The sequence below is a fragment of the Spinacia oleracea genome, chromosome 4 (genome assembly GCF_020520425.1).
Source record: "Spinacia oleracea cultivar Varoflay chromosome 4, BTI_SOV_V1, whole genome shotgun sequence".
Taxonomy (NCBI): Eukaryota; Viridiplantae; Streptophyta; class Magnoliopsida; order Caryophyllales; family Amaranthaceae; genus Spinacia; species Spinacia oleracea.
The window spans coordinates 25,631,601-25,653,968 of record NC_079490.1 but is presented as its reverse complement, the minus strand read 5'-3'; positions in this window follow the sequence as shown (position 1 = coordinate 25,653,968).

Below are 22,368 nucleotides of genomic sequence, written 5' to 3'. Positions count from 1 at the left end.
GTGCGTTACGGTTCTCAGAAAACTAACCACTTGGCTTTGCTATTTTCCTTTTATTTAACGAATCTCGGTTTCAAAGCAATGTTCCAGTATTTAGGCTTAATTCATCAGCTACAAGGGGCAGGATGCGTTCTGTTCGACTTTTGGGTCGATTGCGACAGAACGCCGGATCAATTTCGCAGGGTGAGGCTAGGCTTAAGGCTAGAGTCAATACTCAGGTTATGGAATTGTGTGTCCTCTTCACGTCGGTTTTGAGGCTGTATTTATAGGGAAAGAGTTCGCGGAAAGATAGATTTTAAGAATACGAATCCAAAAAGAATTTGGAGACGACACGGCCCTAGGCATTTTCAGCGCCCAGGGCTGGGCGCCGAAGATTTCGGCGCCCAGATCCAGGCGTTGAAAATGGGATCTAGGCCGAGTTCTTTGTCAGATTTAGACTCTCAGAACGCGGAACTTTTGAGACTTATCCGAGTCTTTTAGTGCGTATTAACTTTATGACGGAATGCGTCTGGGCCCGTTACGAACTCTATGTTCGTTAGGATTTTAATTAATACGTAACTCTTACTTTCGAATTATACCAAGACTAGAATTCCTTTTGCAAATTCTATCTCTTTTAGGATTTATGTTGGAGTGCAACACCTAATTCTGACAGGTTTCTTTCTTTTATGACTTTGCCACTTTTATCAACTACCTTTTACAGTAGTTACTATCTTTAGCAGGTTTCCATAAATAGCAGTTTTGGCTGAAATGAAAAGGGTGATTGAGATTCGTTATTTTATAGGAGATGCGTTGCCAAGTGGAGATTTGTGTTCTCATCATCGAACCTTCCCTTTCGGGAATGGGGACAAAAGTAGATGTCTATAGTTAGCCCCCACTTTGACTGAGTCTCGAGATGAGACGATGGTCAAAGTACTGGACGGAGTGCGTCATACAAGCCATGGTGTATGTGACCTGTTTTGCGAGGGTCTCACGAGCCCCCGAGTGATAACATTTGACTTAAGGGTCATCACTTGAAGTGTTAACACATCCCTCACGTGTCATTGGAATCTGTTAACCTATAGTATAAAAACTCCCTCACTTTGTCATTGGAAGTATCTAAAGATGTTTTCGAAATCAAAGCTATAAAGTGTAACTAGGCCTGGCCAAGCCCAATCACGAGGTAAGAAGTTTTAAAAGATTCTGATTTTTTAAGGTTAGCTAAACGAGAAAACCCCCTTGTTTTTATAGGACGTAAAACGAAGGAAAATCCAGCACATCGCTTTTTTTTGGGAAAATGGAAAACCAATCCTTTGATTTTTAGAAAAGGAAAACCAGAAAAAGTTATCGCTGCAGCGACTAAGGAACTGCGCGGTTAGTGACGCAGACCCCACCTGCTGAAGGTGGGCGAGCCTGTCCGCTGAGGGTGGACGCCCCGTCCGATAGAAGTGGACGAATTTGTTTTGATGTTTTGAAAATAAGGACCTACGCGGTTTGTGACGTAGACCCCGCCCGCTGAAGGTGGGCGAGCCTGTCCGCTGAGGGTGGACGCCCCGTCCAATAGAAGTGGACGAATCTGTTTTAATGTTTTGAAAATAAGGACCTACGCGGTTTGTGACGTAGACCCCGCCGGCTGAAGATGGCGAGCCTGTTTTGTGTTTTTGAAGATTTCATTTTTGAAAACTGAGGACCTGCGCGGTTAGTGGCGCAATCTTGCCCGATTGAGTTGGGCAAGTCCCCATTTCCTTTGTTCTTGGGATTTCTTTTGAGAATTTCTTTTTGATTCATTCTTGTAAGAGCGAATTCTTTCGAGGTACGCTCGGATTTAGTTGCAACCTGAATGTGGGTTGACAACGTGCTTTAGACGGACTATTGTCTCGTGGTCATCATCTTTCATGGTTTTGTGCTAGTTTTTACGGCCCAATTTTGCCACCTCTGGGTCCTTGATTAGAGGACTATGTATAAGTATTGACGGCGACCTTTGTCTTGAGGTCGTAATCCGGTTTTATCTTTTAAGATTATCCAAACACGGGACTTCGTACAGCATAGTCTGGGAATATTGTTTTATCTTCGCATACTCTCTTTTGAAATACATATTTTCTTTCAAGCCCCAAGCATTCGTGCTTGACGGTCATTTCTTGTCAAAGAGGTTCCTTGGGGATACACATTTTGTAATGTCCTTGATCGTGTTTGGGATCGTGCTCGTAAGTGCGAGCGATCTTTGTAGTGGTATGCTACTTTGATGAAGTCGTGGAGTGCGACTTCATTTTCCGGGCGACAAAGTGCTTCCGTTTTCAACAATTAATACATCGAGCTCACTTTGACCCGGCTTGATCTTTTGACAAATAAACGCTTTTTAATTTAAGAAAACCAAGGACTTGATTTATTTTTGTGTTTCGAAAAATGACTTTGTTTTATTTTTTTTTTCTATATCGCCTTATCAAAATGTACATATATTTTTCTTGAGATGAGTTTAAGTTTCGACAAGCTTTAACATTTGTTTTCACTATTCGGGCTCTAACGGTGCTTTGGGCTTGATCTTGATTGCAACAGGGCTTCGTACGATTTTAAGTCCTTTCCTGCTCCGCGTTTTGAAGGGTCCGGGTCTTGGACTAGATTTCGGCGCCCAGCCTTGGGCGCTGGAAATGCTATTTCGACAGTTTTCTTTTCTTAATTCCGGATTTCTTAACACGTTTCCGAATGGGATCAGGATGTCACTTGATGCTTTCATGTATATATAGGGGTCAAGTACTTTTTTCTTTTTCACCACTCTCTATCTTCCTTTCTCTCACAATTGCCCAGCTTTTACTCTTTCCTATTCTTGCCATGTCGATTCCTCCTTTCTCCCTCCAACGAGTTGTTAGGCGTTGGCTAAGAGCTCTTAATCCCACAGAAAAGGCTTTGTTGAAAGGATACCACTTAGAGGCATTCTTAGGCTTACAACAAATTAATATTGATTATAACTTTCTGTATGCAGCCCTAGTCTTTTGGGATTCTGATCACCATGTTTTTGTTTTTCGGGGCAATGAAGTATGCCCTCTGCCAGATGAGTTTGCCGCGATCCTTGGTTATCCTACCAATGGTACTCCTGCTACCCCTGGCACTGTTGAAGAGGGTAAAACAACCATAGGGGCTTTCCTAGGACTAGATGATAACATGCTTGCTGAGATCGTTGTGGGTGATAAGGTTAATATGGCAAAGCTTGTAAAACACCATTTTAGACCTAGTAAGAATATGACCGAACAGAAATTGAATATTCGAGCATTTGTATTCTGCTTGTTGAACCACTATTTACTGTCAAATAATAATGGCGAGTTCGGTGACATAAGGTTGTTCCCCTTGATCATCCAGATGGAGAGTTGTTATTCCATTATGCCGTTGGTTGTTGCCGAGACCTTGCTGAGTGCGGATGAGTTAAAGAAGGATGCCAAGTCTGAAATTTTTAAGGGGAGCCCCCTATTGCTGCAGGTAATCGATCGTTTATTTGCGCGCACATATTTGTTTCTTATTCTTTTCGTTTGCCCCTGCCTGGAGTTGATTTTTAGCGCCCAGGGCTGGGCGTCGTATATTCTGGCGCCTGGTCCTGGGCGTTGAAAGTGCGTCCCAGGCATTATTATTTTTCTGATCGTACCCGTTTTTTTTTTGCAGATTTGGCTCATGGAACGACTCAGTCTTTTAGAAACTCCCGCCGATCCTAAACGTTATCGCCCTATAGCCTTGGGTAACCGAAAGTATTTGCATCAAGGCCAGAACGAGGCCGTGTGGGCCTCCTATTTTACTCATGGCATATGCTCTATTAAGTGGGTGGTACTGGGGTGGGGTTTGACTAATATGACGGGGGGTTCCGAGGCATTAGTTTATGTTTCTTTGTTGGGGTTATCTCGGTCCATTTACATCTTTCCTTACCGAGTCATGCGACAGTACGGCTTAAGGCAGACTATCCCGTTTTCCGATTCGATACCACCTAAAGTGGCGGTCTTTTCCGAAGCACGGGTTCAAGCGTGGGCTAAGTATTATGGTGGCCTCCCGCGTTGGACAGTGGCTAGAGATGGCTTTGTGGGTCTTTCCGAAAACTACAAGTTGTGGATGAGTTCCGATGATAAGGCTGTGAGAACTAAGGCTCGAAATGAAGAGCCGGCTGAGCTTTTGATACCTCGAGGTAGGGCTAAGTATGAGAACCGTGATACTGCTAATCTCGCGACCATGGTATTAAGACTGTAAAAGCTCGTCCTGATCGAAAGCGAAAGGAAGTTCCTCCCCGTTCCAGTTCTAGGCCTAAAAAGGTGCCCAACACGAAGGGTTCTGCCGCTCACAAGAGAAATGCAAGCTCTCGCGGAGATCGTCGCCGGAATAATGTATGGGTTAGAAAAGTTCAGCCCCTAGTAGAACCAGTGGCTAATCCAATTGATGTTGATAATCCTTCCCCTCCCATTGTTTGTGCCCTTGAGGCTGAGCGGGCTATAGATGTTCAAACTGAAAATGTTTCTGAGGCTTTGGCATCCTTGGAAGTTAGTGTCAAGGAGCCTGTTCTTATGGAGATTGATATAGGGGCAGCGCAGAAGCCTGTGGAGGTGGACCCTGCGAACATTGCCCTCTACAACACTTTGTTTGATGATCCGGAAGAACTCGAGTAATGTAGTTCTTGTTAGGGTGTAGGTGCCCTTTATTTATTTCATTTGTGTTTGTTTTTCATTCCTTAGCACTTTTTGTTTTCCTTCTTATTATGTTTAAATATTAATAAAGGCGTGATTTTATTTTTCCTTGTTTTCCTTTTGTTTCTCTTTTTTATTTGCTCATTTCTAACACTTATGCACGTTTTTTTATTTGATTGGACCGAATCCATAAATAGGATTGCCTAACTATCCTTGCTAAATAACTTTAACTTAGAATCAGGTCGCGCGTAGTTCTAGCTAGAATAGATTCTAGGATGCCGAATTCGATAAGTATGTTCTGAGACTGGAAACATATTATTTGAAACTGTAGAATAAGTGAAGTTTATTATTTATTTTAATCTGTTGCTTTGCCGAAAAATAAAAAATTGTTTTTATTTTTTGAGTACATTTTATTTTTTGAGTACACGTATTTTGCACTTCATTTTTTTCATGCGTTTTTTTTGTGGTACGTATACGTGATGTACCCCCAAGTGTTCGTTATTTTTCCGTGTATGTGCGGATAAAATGATGAGCACTTCTGGGCAAAAGTCGGCAAGCAGAGAGATTCAGCGCCCAGGCTGGGGCGTTAAAGATTTTGGCGCCCAGCCCTGGGCGCTGAAAATGATTCCGGGGCAAGTTTCTTGGCGCGTTGCCTCTTTTCCTCGACATGTTCTTGCATTTATTTCTTTTTCTTTGTTTTGTTTTACTCTTTGTTCGTCAGGAATCATTTTTGACGCTATTTTGGAAGCTTTTTGGACTGTTAGCGTTAGACGCATTTTCGTCCGGATTAATTTTTTCTATTCGTGACTCGAAACGGCTTTGAAAATGGAGTTAGGGTGCGGAAGATATGAAGATCTTTGCGTAGGCTTTTGGGTGGGTTGAGGTGCGTGTTGTTAATGAAGGGTATGGTGGGGTTACGTTTTATTAATTTTCTTTTTAAGCAACATTTGCATTTGTTTTGGATTTGATTTCCTTTGATTTCTTTGGGTTGCATGGGTTGACTTTTATGATTGCACGGGTTGACCTTTACGTCTTGGAGATATCTAGGGGATGGTACGGTTTATTTTGTGGATTTCGAGAATTGGTTTTGATGTCACGATTCAAGACCGAGTGGGCCTTGCTATTGGGCCTAAAGTGGGCCGCTTCCTTATATTTTATGATTTTATATTTGCAAATATGATTAGTGGTTGTTTAGTGTTAGAATAATATTTTAGGAGATATCTTACGCCTTTATTAATTTGGAAAGTAAGGAAAACACACTGAAATAAATAATCAGTATTCTAGGGGGTTTTTAGGACCATATCTAGGGCTTTATTCTTTCTATCATCTAAAGAACTAATAGGCGTTTTGCTAAAGTGCTCTCTACGGCTCAAGCCTTGGGTTTAGTCTCATAGAACTTTGGTCCTTCGCCTGTACTCATTTTAAACTCTATTCCCTTTACGTTGACCCACTGACATGTCTTCACCCATCCGTTCTCGGCCTCTTCTAGTGTTGATGTAGGAGTGATTAACCGAGTTGGATCGAAACTTTCATCTTGTAGAGCTAGGGTAGTCATCACAGTCTCGTCCTCCATAGGCTTCGATTCGTTAAACAACGTCCATAGAGCTTGGTTGTCCAATATTTCAGCGGTTTCAGTCTTGGTGAGGTGGGGTGCCTCGTCCAAAGTATGACAGTCATGGAAAATTTCGAATCCGGGCTTTAGCAGGGCATTCTGAACGAAGGGTTCAGGGAAGTCACAGCATGGGTGTTCTTCTCCTTCCCGGACAAACATACCGTTAAGGGTTCTTTGATATGGGGAATGGAGGGTGGCTCGTTTTGTCTTAGCTGGCTTAAGGCGTAGCCTAGACAAGTGATCAGCAATATCTTCCTCCGCTGGTTCATAGCCTAGGCCAAAGGGACTAGATTTGTTGGGTGGGGGATGGAACATGTAGTTCTTCTTCCTTATGCCCAATGGAGTTCCCGGGAAATAACCCTGAGCTAGCAATATTTTAGGGATGACCCGGGATGCACGCGAATCTAGAAACGCTAAATTATAGTCCTCAATGAATTGGATGGCTTCATCCACTTGAAAACCGTAAAGGTCTTCCGCAGTGTCGGCCATTCCAACCATAGTACAGCTGACGTCGAGAGGAGGGGCGCGTATTTCCAGAATTACCCCGTTATGGTTAAGTTTAACCATTTGATGCAGGGTAGAAGCCACACCTCCTAAGTCATGGAGCCAAGGGCGTCCTAAGAGGAGGTTGAAAGTGGGCTTGATGTCGATTATTTGAAACTCCGTGGTACGTGCCACGGGCCCGGTTTGTATTGTGAGGTTGATTTTTCCCAACACAGGCCTTTGAGAGTTATCATAAGCTCGTACTCCTTACGTGGAGGTTTGGAAGTCATCGCTTCCTAGCCCCAAGCAATGGGAGGTTCGCAATGGGAAAACATTTACCGCTGAACCATTATCTACGAGTGCTAGGGGGATGTTTTGTCCTTTGCATCCGACCACTAGATAGAGGGCCTTGTTGTGGGCGCCTTCTTCTTTAGGTAAGTCTTTGTCAGTAAAAACTATTCATTTTTCCTGAACATCCCTTGTCACGTGGTTAACCAACGAGTCAGGTGTGATGTCCGTAGGGACCGAGATGAGGTCAAGTGAGCGAATGCGTTTTTCACGATGTTCCTTTGAAGTGCACATGAGATCCCAGATGGTAATCTCGGCTTTAGTTCTTTTTAGTTGCTTCAAGAGAGGATTTTCGATGACTTCTGCGACGGTGGTGTGCCGCACGTTTTCAGGAGTCTATTTGACTGGGATGTCGTCCATAGGGGGTGGGCGAATATCCTGTTGGTACACCCTTCCGGACCGAGTGAAATTGTCAACTTTGGACTCTTGAGGGGTGGTGTCAATGGGAGCATGCCCGGGCCAAGTTTCAGTAAAGAGGTCCTGGTCCGACACTTGAGACAGGTAGACATCTTCAGCATCATCATCCCACACGCCGCACACTTCTCTCTCGATTTGATCCATAGGGACCACGGTGAGTGGTGCACCTTGAGGCGTGATATACACCGTAGGGTCAAAGTCCTTATTTTCTGGTTGGTCGAGAGAGATGTGACAAGAACCGAGTGGGCTCTTGTTGTTGTTGGGTTTGCCAACGTTAGGGAGAGGTATTATTTTATCCTCTATCATATCCTGGATTGTGTTTTTTAGATTCCAGCAGTTTTCAGTGTCATGCCCATTTCCTTGATGGAATTTGCAATAGGTGCCCTCGACCCAATATTTACTTTTGAATGAAGGGTCAGGTGTGGGGCCTATGGGCCTTAGCTTTCCTTGATTGGTTAGTCTTTGGAAGGCTTGTACCAGAGTCGATCCGAGTGGGGCAAACTTTCGATCTCGGGTCCACCTCCCAGGGTTCCTTCGGGTTGGGGTTTCCTCTAAGGCGTGGACCTCTTGGGCTTGAGGCGTGTGGCCCCTGTTGTAGGTGTTACTTTTGTATGCAGGCTTGCTTTGTACTGTTTTTTCCAGGTCATCCTCGATCTTTATTCCTACATCATAAACCCTTTTGAAGGTATCAAGGCCCAAGTACCTAAGGTGTTTTTTATAAGCTAGGTCTAGGTTTTCAATGAATTTTTGGACCAATTCAGTTTCAGGAGGCCTATTGATTAGTTGGGCCGCTTGGTCTCTCCATCTAGCAAAATAGGTCGTGAAACCTTCATTTTTCTTTTGGAAGAGTACTTCCAGCTCGCGCATGGTGACTTGAAAATCCATGTTCGACGAGTATTGCTTGACGAAGACATTGACAAAGTCCTCCCAAGTGGGGAAGAGCTTAGGGTCCTGGTGGTAGTACCATTTGAGTGGCACATGTTCCAAGTATAAAGGAAAAGCGGGTAAATACATGGACTTGTCCACACCTTTCAAGTTCATGGCATTCACGAAGCTCAAGAGATGATCACCGGGATTGTCCGTGGCTTTGAACTTTGGTAAGTCAGATGAACTGAACTTTTCCGGTAGTTTGCCGGGAAAAGGTTTAGGATCGAGGAGAAATACTTGCTCCCCATGGTTTGCTGCAGAACCATTTTTTCGATCTTCTTCTCGTTATCGAGGTCATTTTTTGCTTGCGCAGCTGCTAAGGATTCGTTTTCCATTTCAATTGGTTCATAAGTTGGGTCATTTGGACCATTTGGTCTCGTAATTCTTCCATGGACGTGTTTGAGGGTGCGAATCGAGGTTGGAGAAGCGGAGATCCTTGAAAGGGGGAATGGCGGATGGAGCTTGGAGTTACTAGACCTTGTGTTGGTGATGTAGCTACGAGATGCACTAACCTTTGATTTTCAGATCGACACCAAGTGGCAGAACCAGCCCTATGCATAAGACAAGCTAAAGTTTAGGCCCAAAGTTAAGCATTACTCAGTCTAGACTTCCGACTCTTTCTATTGGTTTTCTATTCTCACTTATGTTGGTACACTTTGGCTCTTCTTTTAGTCATTATTTGGATTTTCGAAATATTTGCCCGTGTGACATTCAAAGTTATTTTAATTAGCATGTTCGGTTTCGGTGCCGAACATTGTCGTCATAGGAGGCCTAATAACGACACAAGGAGTTGTTTATTTTATAAGTCGTTCTTAGCATCGAGTGCCTTTTTCATACGTCCTCGTAGCAAATTTGTTACGAATTTTTTTATTGCTACGTATATTTTATGCGCGGGCACCGAGGCTACCGTGCCTGACCCAAAGGCCATGCAGCAACTTCAGCGCCCAGCAAGTGCGTAGAAAATAATTGGCGCCCAGCCAGGGGCGTTGAAAATGCGTCCCTGACTGGTACTCGTATTCTGTTCGTCTATCCTTTTTTCGTACGACTTAATTTTGCGTGCTTGCCTAATAACGTCCTTTACGCGTTGTGCAGCGTTGTGGGATCCGTTACAGGCCGTCCTGGGCGTCGCTTATTTTTGTGGCGATCGCCCGGGATTGCGGAACACGTATTTTGGTATAACTCTTTGGCCAATCGGTGTTTATGAATGTTTGGGCAATTTTTAGGGTCGTTGGTTTTCTGGTATTATTTGTCACACACAATCACAACACAATCACATAATTCGCTACACATAACTAGCATTACAACATGAAACAAAAAATAATATGTCACGTAGTTTATGATAGGCTTCTATGGGTAATATTTGCGCCTGGCTTGGTACCGCTTCTATCGTAGATCCAACACGTGCCCCGGTAAAGGTAGTGCATTCAACAGACGAATTTCGTCCCAAGAGGCCAATCACGATGTAAGCCAAGGGGGCATGCACCAATGAGAGGGACCTAGTGGGCGAGCGATTGGGTTTGGGACAGGTGTACTACTAGCGAAAGTGCCGAGTGGACAACATTCGAAGCGTATGCACCCCCCGAGTGGCGATGGGTATCCTTAGTCCCAACTCCCGAGATGAAACACACCAAGGGAGCCAAGATTCGTTATGCGGTTCTGTCCGTTCACATTAATATGCTGATATTCAGGTCCTCCCAACTTGATAAGGAAATAAACGCGGAGTAGGATCGTTTCACCCTTCGGCTATATTGATTACCTACGAGCACGGGTATTTCGTTAACGTTCCCCAGCGGAGTCGCCACTGTGAGGGGGTCGAAAAATCACGAGGCTAATGCGTGACCTCGTCCCTCGTGGACGTGACGTTGTCAGATCAAGTGTAATTGGTTTTCCTGTGAGTTTACATCCAATCGACTAGTAATATAGGAGTCGCTATTCAGTTTTTAACGACAATGAGAAAAACTGACAAAACCCGGTTATCGTGACATAAAGGGAGTGCAATTATGTTCGACCACGACGGCCATAGGTTCCCTTGTGATCCCTGGTGTGGGGAGCGCTCAACGTACACCCGCAGGGCAGAGATTGAGAGTTCGGGGGACTGTAGCTACCGAGAGGAGTGCTCATCGATAACTCTAGAGGCAGGTTATCCTTACTAGCTCAGCATAAATAATTGAAGGCACATGCGTTAAACTATTAAACTATTATCAATATGCAACACATAACACTAAATCGATCGTAATTATCTTATTTAGATTGATTTAAGGTACCTAGCATGATAATTCAATTGTCCAAGGTATTATCTTATTAGGCGTGATATATCAATCAAGTTAATGGTTTGACAATTTTATAAAAGGGTGATGAAAGCTATTAAATCATATGAGGGACACATTACAACGCACCCTTGAGAGGTGCTTACGGTTCTCAGAAAACTAACCACTTGGCTTTGCTATTTCTCCTTTTATTTAACGAATCTCGGGTTTCCAAGCAATGTTCCAGTATTTAGGCTTAACTCATTAGCTACAAGGGGCAGGATGCATTCTGTTCGACTTTTGGGTCGATTGCGACAGAACGCCGGATCAATTTCGCAGCGTGAGGCTAGGCTTAAGTCTAGAGTCAATACTCACGTTATGGAATTGTGTGTCCTCTTTACGTCGGTTTTGAGGCTGTATTTATAGGGAAAGATTTCGCGGAGAGATAGATTTTAAGAATATGAATCCAAAAAGAATTCGGAGACGACACGGCCCTAGGCATTTTCAGCGCCCAGGGCTGGGCGCCGAAGATTTCGGCGCCCAGATCCAGGCGTTGAAAATGGGATCTGGGCCGAGTTCTTTGTCAGATTTGGACTCTCAGAACGCGGAGCTTTTGAGACTTATCCGAGTCTTTTAGTGCGTATTAACTTTATGACGGAATGCGGCTGGGCCCGTTACGAACTCTAGGTTCGTTAGGATTTTAATTAATACGTAACTCTTACTTTCGAATTATACAAGGAATAGAATTCCTTTTGCAAATTCTATCTCTTTTAGGATTTATGTTGGAGTGCAACACCTAATTCTGACAGGTTCCTATCTTTTATGACTTTGCCACTTTTATCAACTAACTTTTACGGCAGTTACTATCTTTAGAAGGTTTCCATAAATAGTAGTTTTGGCTGAAATGAAAAGGGTGATTGAGATTCGTTATTTTATAGGAGATGCGTTTCCAAGTGGAGATTTGTGTTCTCATCATCAAACCTTCCCTTTCGGGAATGGGGACAAAAGCAGGTGTCTACAGTTAGCCCCCACTTTGACTGAGTCTCGAGATGAGACGATGGTCAAAGTACTGGACGGAGTGCGTCATACAAGCCATGGTGTATGTGACCTGTTTTGCGAGGGTCTCACTGTAGACACCTACTTTTGTCCCCATTCCCGAAAGGGAAGGTTCGATGATGAGAACATGAATCTCCACTAGACAACGCATCTCCTATAAAATAACGAATCTCAATTCCCCTTTTCATTTCACCCGAAACCTGCTATTTATAGAAACCTGTTATTTATGGAAACCTGCTAAAAATGGTAACTTCCGTAATGGGTAGTTGTTAAAAGTGGGAAGTCATAAAAGATAGAAACCTGTCAGAATTAGGTGTTGCACTCCAACATAAATCCTAATTGAGATAGAAATTGCGAGAGAATCCTATTCCTAATACGATTCGAAAATAAGAGTTACGTATTAATTAAAATACTAACGAGCCTAGAGTTCGTAACGGGCCCAGACGCATTCCGTCATAAAATTAGTACGCACTAAAAGACTCGATTAAGTCTCATACACTCCGGATTCTAAGAGTCCGAATCTGACAAAGAAACGGCCCAGACCCGATTCTAAGAGCCTAGAATTGTAGAAATCTTCGGCGCCCAGACCTGGGCGCTGAAATTACCTGGGACGTGTTCTTTCCTAATTCCTCGTGGATTAGAGTTCTACAATTCTATCTTTCCACGAACTCTTTTCTATAAATATGGCCCCAAGTTCGACGTGAAAGACACACAAGACACAATTATTATTCTGAGTATTGACTCCAATCCCTAAACCTAAGCCTCACGCTGCGAAATTGATCACGCGTTCTGTCGCAATCTATCCAAAAAACGAACAGAACGTATCCTGACCCGTATCTTGAGATCCGTTAAATAAAAGGAGAAATAGCAAAGTCAAAGTGGTTAGTTTCCTGAGAACCGTGGCGCACCTCTCAAGGGTGCGTCGTAATGTGTCCCTTTTCATGATTTAATTGCTTTCCTCGCCCTTTTATAAACTGTTAAACTAATCAAATCTAATTGTTCTATCACGCCTAATAAAGATAATATGTTGGGAAATTGGATTATCATTCTAGGTCCCTTAAAACAATCTAAATCAGATAATCGTGATCGAGCTAGTATTATATGTTGCATATTGTTAAAATCAACTCAGATTAGTTTAATAGTTAACGCATGTCCCTTCAATTATTTATGCTGAGCTAGTAAGGATATCTTGCCTCTGGAGTTATCGACGAGCGAGTACTCCTCTCGGTAGTTACAGTCCCCCGAACCCTCAATCTCTACCTTGCGGGTGTATGTTGAGAGATCCCCACACCAGGGATCACAAGGGAACCTACGGCCGTCGTGGTCAAACATAATTGCACTCCCTTTATGTCACGATAACCGGGTTTTGTCAGTTTTTCTCATTGTCGTTAAAAACTGAATGGCGACTCCTATATTACTAGTCAATTGGGTTTAAACTCACAGGAAATCCAATTACACTTGATTTGACAAAAAAGAAGCGTCACACCCACGAGGGACGAGGTCACGCATTAGCCTCGCGCTTTTTCGACCCCCTCACAGTGGCGACTCCGCTGGGGATAGTGAAGGAAATACTCGTGCTTGTAGGTAATCAAAATAGCCGAAGGGTGAAACGACACTACCCCGCGATTATTTCCCCATCAAGTTGGGACGACCTGAAAATCAGCATATTAATGTGAACGGGCAGAACTGCATAACGAATCTTGGCTCCCTCAGAGAGTTAGGACTAAGGATACCCATCGCCAACCGGGGGGTGCATACGCTTCGAATGTTGTCCACTCGGCACTTTCGCTAGTAGTACCCCCGTCCCAAACCCAATCGCTCGCCCATTAGGTCCCTCTCATCGGTGCATGCCCCCTTGGCTTACATCGTGATTAGCCTCTTGGCTGAAATTCGTCTGTTGAAGACACTACCTCCACCGGGGCATGTGTTGGATCTGCGATAGAAGCGGTACCAAGCCAGGCGCAAATGCTAGCCATAGAAGCCTATCATAAAACTACATGACATGTTATTATTGCCTCATGATGTAATGTTAGTTATGTGTAGCGAAATATATGATTGTGTGTGACAAACAATCCTAGAAAACCAACGACCTTAAAAAATTGCCCAAACGTTCATAAACCAGTTGGCCAAAGAGTTATACCAAAATACGTGTTCCGCAAACCCAAACGATCGCCACAAAAATAAGCGACGCTCGGGATGGCCTGTAACGAATCCCACAAACGCTGCACAACGCGTAAAGGACGTTATAAGGCAAGCACGCAAAACTAAAGTCGCAAAAACAAAAGTAGACGAAAACTGAAAACGAGAACCAGCTAGGGACGCATTTTCAACGCCCCTGGCTGGGCGCCAAAATTTCTCACGCCCTTTGCTGGGCGCTGAAGTTGCTGCTTGGCCTTTTGGTCAGGCGCAGCAGCCTCGGTGCCCGCGCAAAAAAAAACACGTAGCAAAAAAAAAACCTTTGGTGAAAATTGCTACGAGGGCGTATGAAAAAGCGCTCGATCCTAAAAGCGACTTATAAAAAAATAAATAGCTCTTTGTGTCGTTGATAGGCCTCCTACGACGACAATGTTCGACACCAAAACCGAACATGCTAATAATTATGAATGTCACACGGGCAAAGATTTTCGAAAATATAAAGAGTTCAAAGTGCACACATAGTAGTCCAAGTATACTAGTCCGACTTAAGGGTAGTCATAAAACGTCTAAAAACTGACTCATGAAATAAACTAATGTGTCTCCTACTCCACAACAATAATGCAGGGCCCCTGAATACCTACCCGTGATAGCCATCAAAGATCGCAATGGAAGGAGCATATCTCGAACATCCATTCCTAGAGGTCGCACAAGCCCAAGAGATGCATGCTCTGGAACACGACCCTCTACGTTCTCAAAGGCCACTCGACTCAAAGAACCACGCTATGCCAAAAACGGTCCCCAACTCGCATGCTTTCGGGCTACTGTTTGGGTTAGAAAAGAAAAAAGCAAGAAACGAAACAGAAATTATGGCATTAGCCCTTCAAGATGAATTGTTCGATCCCACTAAACTGATCGCTCCATCACCCTCAAAAGTTGACCAAATCCAACGAGGGTGGCGCAAGACCTTCAAATGGACTAACGCTCGTGGAATGAAGTTCAAGATATCTGCGAGAGAGGGTCCAATATACGAAGAATTAGAGTCTGAATCCGAGTCCGACCCCGAGTCCGAACCTAGCAAAATTGTAATGCTTCATGACTTTAATAAGATAAACAAAACTTTCGAGTATATGCCGCTTAAAAATCCGAGTAATAATACAGAATATCTCGCCACTAATGAGCACGAAGAAGAGCCAGAAGAGGAATATATCGAATTAATAAAATTTGTAAATGAACAAGAACTCAAAACTCCTATAATTGAGGACACAGAATCGGTAAATATTGGAACAGAGGAAAATCCTAAAATCATTAAAATTGGCCTCACCTTAACTCCCACCGAAAAAACCGATCTAATCTCCACTTTGGGGGAATTCGAGGGTGTCTTTGCTTGGTCCTACAAAGACATGCCAGGAATAGATCGAGAAATTGCTGAGCATAAAATCCCGCTAGATCCCAAAATGACGCCAGTAAAACAAAAGCTACGGCGGCTCAAACCAGAGATACCCTTGAAAATAAAAGAAGAAGTCACTAAACAATTAGACGCCTGCTTCATAAAAGTCTCCAACAACCCAGAATGGGTGGCCAATATTGTCCCCGTAGCTAAAAAAGATGGAGGAGTGCGAATGTGCGTAGACTTTCGAGACCTCAACAAAGCCAGTCCCAAAGACGACTTCCCTCTACCTCACATTGACATATTGGTAGACAACACCGCAGAACACGCGCTTCTCTCCTTTATGGACGGGTACGCGGGATATAACCAAATACTTATGGCAGAAGAAGACATGGAAAAAACAACCTTCATTACCCCTTGGGGTACATATTGCTACACTGTAATGCCTTTTGGTTTGAAAAACGCGGGGGCCACCTATCAAAGAACAGCCACCACGTTACTCCATGACATGATACACAAAGAAATCGAGGTCTATGTAGACGACATGATCGTCAAATCTAAAGACCGGCACGGTCACCTCCCGGCACTTAGAAAGTTCTTCACCCGAATCTTGAAATATAACATGAGACTAAATCCGCAAAAATGTGTGTTCGGGGTAACCTCTTGAAAATTACTAGGATATGTTGTTAGTACGCGGGGAATCGAGATTGACCCATCCAAGATTAAAGCCATTACCGAAATGCCCCCACCAGAAACTGAAAAACAGATAAGGGGCTTCCTAGGAAAGCTGCAATACATTAGTAGGTTCATTTCCAAGCTTACTATGACTTGCGAGCCAATATTCAAAAAATTAAGAAAAGAAGAAAAAGCCGAATGGGATGAACAATGCCAAATTGCCTTCGATAAAATCAAAGAATATCTAAGCAAACCACCCGTCCTTTCCCCGCCTTTGCCTGGAATCCCTTTACGCCTATACCTAACCGTCACGGATACTGCAGCGGGAGCTATGCTCTCACAGTGTGTACATGGATCCAAGCGAGCCATTTACTACTTGAGCAAGAAGTTCATACAGTACGAGACGAGATATACAGAACTTGAGAAAACCTGCCTCGCCCTCGTCTGGGCATCCAAAAAACTCAGACATTACCTATTGGCCCACACCGTTCATATAGTGTCACAACTAGACCCCTTAAAATATATGTTCGAGAAGCCCGCCCTAAATGGTCGCCTGTCCGGGTGGCTAGTCATGCTCTCAGAGTTCGACCTAAAATTCATGCCATAAAAAACAATCAAAGGAAGAGCGGTAGCCGAGTTCCTGGCCGAGCATGCTACGAATGAGGAAACCACGGAAGCTTACCTCCTCCCAGACGAGGAACTTCTGATGATACGAGACGACTATTGGACACTATACTTCGATGGCACGTCCAATCAGAAGGGATGCGGTGTCGGAGTTCTCCTAGTCAGTCCCGAAGGGGCCCATATACCAATTTCCGTCAAACTTGACTTCGAGGCCACAAACAACGCCGCTGAGTATGAAGCCTGCATAGTTGGGCTAGAGGCCGCAGTTAGCCTCGGAGTCAAGCATTTACGAGTCTTCGGAGATTCTTCCCTAATAATCAACCATATATCCAAAAGATGGAAGGTCCGAAGCACTAGTCTCTCAAAATATCAAGCTCACTTAGACCAAATAGTCGAGCAATTCGAAAAAATCGAGTATACGTACTTACCAAGAGACGACAACCAATTCGCGGATGCACTAGCAAAGCTAGCTTCAATGCTCAACATCCCGAATGAATGGGACGGAATGATCCTTCGGGTCGAACGAAGAAAAGAGCCGGCTTACTACTGTGCCATAGACTCCGAACCTGAAAACACCAAAGAAGAACCATGGTATGCGGACATCCTTCGTTACAAAACAAGTGGGGAATTCCCCCCAAACACCTCCCCGCGAGCACAAAAGGCCCTACGCCTCCTCGCTTCACAATATAGCATAATCCTGGGGGAACTGTACAAATACACGCCGAATAAAATCAAGTTACTTTGTGTTCACCAAAACCAAGCCCAAAGACTAATGGAAGAATACCATAACGGCGTGTGTGGACCTCATATGAACGGTAAAATGCTATCCCGGAAAATATCCCGCTCAGGGTATTATTGGACCACCATGGAAACCGATTGCCATCACTTTGTGAAAACTTGCCCAAAATGCCAAATCTTCAGTAACCTTAACCACTTGCCTCCCTCAGAACTATACACCTTCACTTCCCCATGGCCCTTTTCCACCTGGGGTATAGATATAATTGGCAAAGTAACACCAACAGGCGTAGGGGGACACGAGTACGTTTTAGTCGCAATTGACTACTTCACTAAATGGGTAGAGGCAGTCTCCTATGCAAAATTAACGGCCAAGCATGTCGCTCGATTCCTAGAAAAGAACATATTCTGTCGATACGGGGTTCCACATGAAATCATAAGCGACCAAGGTTCCCACTTTAGGGCCGAAGTCCAAGACCTGCTCGAAAAATATCATGTCAAACATCATAAATCCTCTCCCTACAGGCCGCAAATGAACGGCGCGGTAGAGGCGGCCAACAAAAACATTAAAGTTATAATCGAAAAAATGGCTAAGAATTATAAGGATTGGCCCAACAAATTACACTTTATGTTATGGGGTTACCGAACCTCAATCCGCACCTCCATTGGAGTAACACCCTACTCCTTGGTATACGGAATGGAAGCACTTCAACCGATCGAGTTGGAAATTCCCTCCCTTCGGATCGTCCTAGAAAGCAAGCTGCCCGAGGCCGATTGGGTTCAAGCTAGGTACGACGAGCTCGTCCTTTTAGACGAGCGGAGGTTGAGAGCTTTACATCACGTGCAAGTGTATCAAAAGCGCATCGCAAGGCAATTCAACAAAAGAGTCAAACCTCGAAATATCAAAGAAGGCGATTTTGTGTTAAAAGAAGTCCGTGCACCTACTACGGACCCTCGAGGAAAATTCCGGCCTAATTGGACCGGACCATATTTTGTAAAGACCATCCTACCTGGCGGAGCGGTCCAACTAGCCGACATAGATGGAGCGGAATTCGCTAACCTCACGAATTTAGACCAATTGAAAAAGTACTATATTTAATAAAATTCAGTCCGGGGTTAAGGCATCTAATAAAACATATTAAGACTCATAAGCAAGCAATCTGCGCATTACTCTAATCAAACGGCATAAAACTCGTTAAAGTAGAAAGGGCGAAGAACGCAGTTTCAACGCCCAGGACTGGGCGCGGTTATTTTTCACGCCCAGGCCTGGGCGCCGATATTTCCAACGCCCAAGCTTGGGCGTCATTCCCTCTTGCCACCAACTCTCCCGCTTCTGCAACTGTTCGTACTCCTTTGATGGATCATCAAAAGAACCACGAACACTTGGGGGGGTAGCAGAGGTGTAATGAACACCCCTTTCAAAAAACATATAGCTAGAACTACGCGCGACCTGATTTTGACAAGATACGTAGGCAATCCTTACCAAGGATTCGGTCCAATAAAAAATTAAGTAATAATAAAGTCATGGAACACATCAAGAGGAAAGGATATTACAAAGGTCACTATACCCTAACCCATGCACGGGCAAGGCCAAATAGAACGAAAAACGGAGCCACAAGAGTTTTCAGGAGCAAGCCCAAGAAAGGAGTATGGCACGAGTCGGCAAAAAACGAAAACCCCAAATACAGACATAAGGAAAACATGCATATGTAATACCCCAAGTAGTCGGCTAGTTTAAAAACATGTATGCACTCCTGTATTAACTCATTTTTTGTGGCAATGGAATTATTTTTTTCGAAATTCATCGTTGGTTTAGAAAGCTAGTACTGCTATAATATGTTGAGGCCGCATAGCAAAGCCCATGTAAGGCTCAAAACATTCTTGCACCAAAAATTCGCAAAAATAAATAAAATATATATACATGTGAAATACAAGAATGAATAAATACAAAAGAGGAGGCAAGCCTAAGACTCGTCATCGGCTTCATGTCTCCAAGCATCGCCAGTCCATCCGCTCCACTCCCCATGGTATGAGGACCCCCAGCCAGAATCGCCCCAAAAATGAGGCTGTGGCTGCAACTCGGGGCTAGGCTCTCGAGCCACTGACATGGAACGTCGCCTACGCTCCGGCTCGGACCTCTCCCCGGAAGAACTTGCCCCCACATCAGAACGGCGATGCCGTAGGGGCGAGTGTCGTGCCCTCTCTCTCTCCTCAGGACCGCGTCCCCCGCCCGATGGTCCTGCGTCGTCAGCCCTGGCTCGTCCGGTCCCCGTCTGCAGAGACAAAAAAGGAAGGTGAGTGACGGAAAGCCAAATAAAAGGTACAGATCAAAAGGAAAAATGGCACGTTACCCAAGTGGAGTGGGGGCTCCTGCAAGAAAGTGCAAATCGGGCCCGAACCAACGCGGACTTCAACCGGTTGATCACCCCCACCATCGCGTTGGTCGTGCGGGCCGGAACCTGAAACGGGAATGTTAGTAACAAAAGAAAACAAAAGATATAAGAAGGATGCATAAATAAAAGGTGCATACCGCCTGTACTCCCTCAGGGAGCGGAGCATGGAAAACCCGGCCTTCCGGGACAGTCTCCACAATCGCGGATCCACTCTCCCCGATATACGAGATCCGAGCATCGGGAAGCACCCATCCCCCTAACGAAGTAAACATAAACACATGGGCATGAACATGAAGACACTGAGAAAAATCAATACAGAAAAAAGAGTAACTTACAGCGCCAGGCTCCGGGAGACGAAAAGAATCCTGGATAAACTGATGATAGCTAGCTTCCGCTATCACCAACTCCGTCGCCGGCACGCCAGTCCTGGAATGGACCCTCCACGCCTCACCTATCGAACGAGTAGACAGCAGGGTCGCGGGTGGAGGCTGAGGCACCGAAAAAACCCCGACAGTCTGCATACGTACCCGCTCTCCCAGGTACCAGACAGGGTCGCGGCGGCCAACGAACAAAACCCGCATCTGGCTCAGGGCATAGCTATCCCTGACCGAGGCATAAGCACCCCTAAAGGAGAGCCATGGGGTCAAGACCACCTGTTTTGTGAATACAGACACGATCAGATCTCGCACATAGAAACAAAAATGACGAAATACGAGATAAAGGATAAGGTGTTGCACATGCTCAGGGTTCCCGTCCCGGATAAGATCCCACACGGTATCGGGCGGCAGACGCGCCGTCAGCTTCTTCTTCCAACCCCAACGACGACCGGCAGGGTACTCCAAAGGCCTCTACCCCTTTCAGGGAGCCAGCCAAGGCAAGTGCTCAAAGGCCCACAGCTATAAAAGAAAAAATAATAATAATACATCAGAAAAAGGCCCAGTAAAGGCGAGAAAACAAAAGAAGGGCTACGCCAATGCAATGACAAAGTGATGTCTACGCGGCTCCGAGTCTCGCACCGCCAAACTCATCTGGCCTACGAGCGTCGCATAGCCCAAATCACCCCAGCAATAGTCGCCCAGCGTAGACACGTCCTCCACCAGGCCTATCCACCTCGGGTCAAAGGTGTCAGTAGGACCCGACAGAAAAGTGGAAGTGATGAAATGGAGGTAGAACAGTCGGGCATGTCTCAAAGATGACTCCTCCGCCCCACGCTCCAAGGCCCACATCAGGTCAGCAAAAGGTATCCCACGGGGCTGGTACGAAGGCAATCTCGTACCCAGCCACGAGCCCAGGAGCCTGGTACCCTCAGCAACGGTCGGCGGTGGGCCATCTGACCTCAGGCGAACGGGAATCCCTGTAAAGGTCAAGCCCGTCAAAGCCGTGTAGTCCTCGGGAGTAAACGTCATCTCACCCCAAGGAAACTGGAAAGTGTTGGTGGTATCCCACCACCACCTCATGAGTGACCGCAGAAAAGATAGGGAGATGTTGAGTCGCAGTATCTCCCAGAAAGTCTCAACCACCGGAAAGAGCGAGCTCGCCCTCACCAAAGCCTGGGCGTCCGAGCTCAGGTAACCGAAGACAGTCTCGCTCGTCGCTGCACCGTTGCCGCGAACTGTAGTGTCCCTCCTCGCGTGAAGGCGGGTAGTCACGTGATGCTCCAGGTCGTAGTGCAAGTCCCGACCGTCGTAGTACTCAGGACCCACTCATAGGGGTCCCGCGCCAGTGGACTGACGCGTCATACCAAGCTCCTCGTGGCCGCCAGAGGGAGGTGACGACTCGTCAGACATGCTGATCAACGATACAACAAGGCATTATACCTTTAACAAAATTGGCACTCACACCAATCCCTAAAAAGAGTGCATTGCACTCATGAAATGGAGTCATACAATTTTTGTTCCCTAAAAACATGATACTAAGTTCATACTGAGCAAAAATTCCCTAAGTAAAAATTACTCCAGCAAAATCAAAATTCTTCCATAATTTGTCACTCATGAATTATGAGGAACGCAAGCAATATACCAAGAACACCTACATTGCAAGAAAATACTAGAATCGTAGGTATACTTGGGGGCTAGTATAAACATGCCCGAAATCAACAAAAACCAACATACTTGCGAAAATCAACATGCACAAACTGATTAACATGTCATGTAGAACATTTCCAACTATCTAAGTGAAGGAAAGGGGCACAAAATCAAAAACCCCCAAATCAATTTCATGCACAAAGATACTTGACAAAAATACTGAAATTGACAAAAAAATCTCAAAATTACTTAAAATTACTTACATTTTGAAGATTAGGAAGTGATTTGGAGTAGAACTCGTGAAGAGAAGTGAAGAAAACGAGCAAAAATCAGTAGAATGAAGTGGAGAAGCGAGAACGAAAATGGTGGAAATGGGAAAGGAGGGAGACGGTCTGCGTCTTTTAAAGACCAGTCTCCCCCTTGCGTTTTCAACGCCCAGCCCTGGGCGTTAGAAATTCCCGCGCCCAGAGCTGGGCGCTGAAAATGCTTCCCAGAAAGCGAATATTCGCTGTCGGGCACGCGCGATTCCTCTATTTGTGTAAGATATCCGTTATCTTGATATTTCTTTCCCAAAGAAAAAACGATATTTTAAAAATATCGTTAACAAAAATATACACAGTGTGGGCCCACTTATAGGACACACCTAATCAGGAAATATTGCGACCCACCAACAGGTTGTA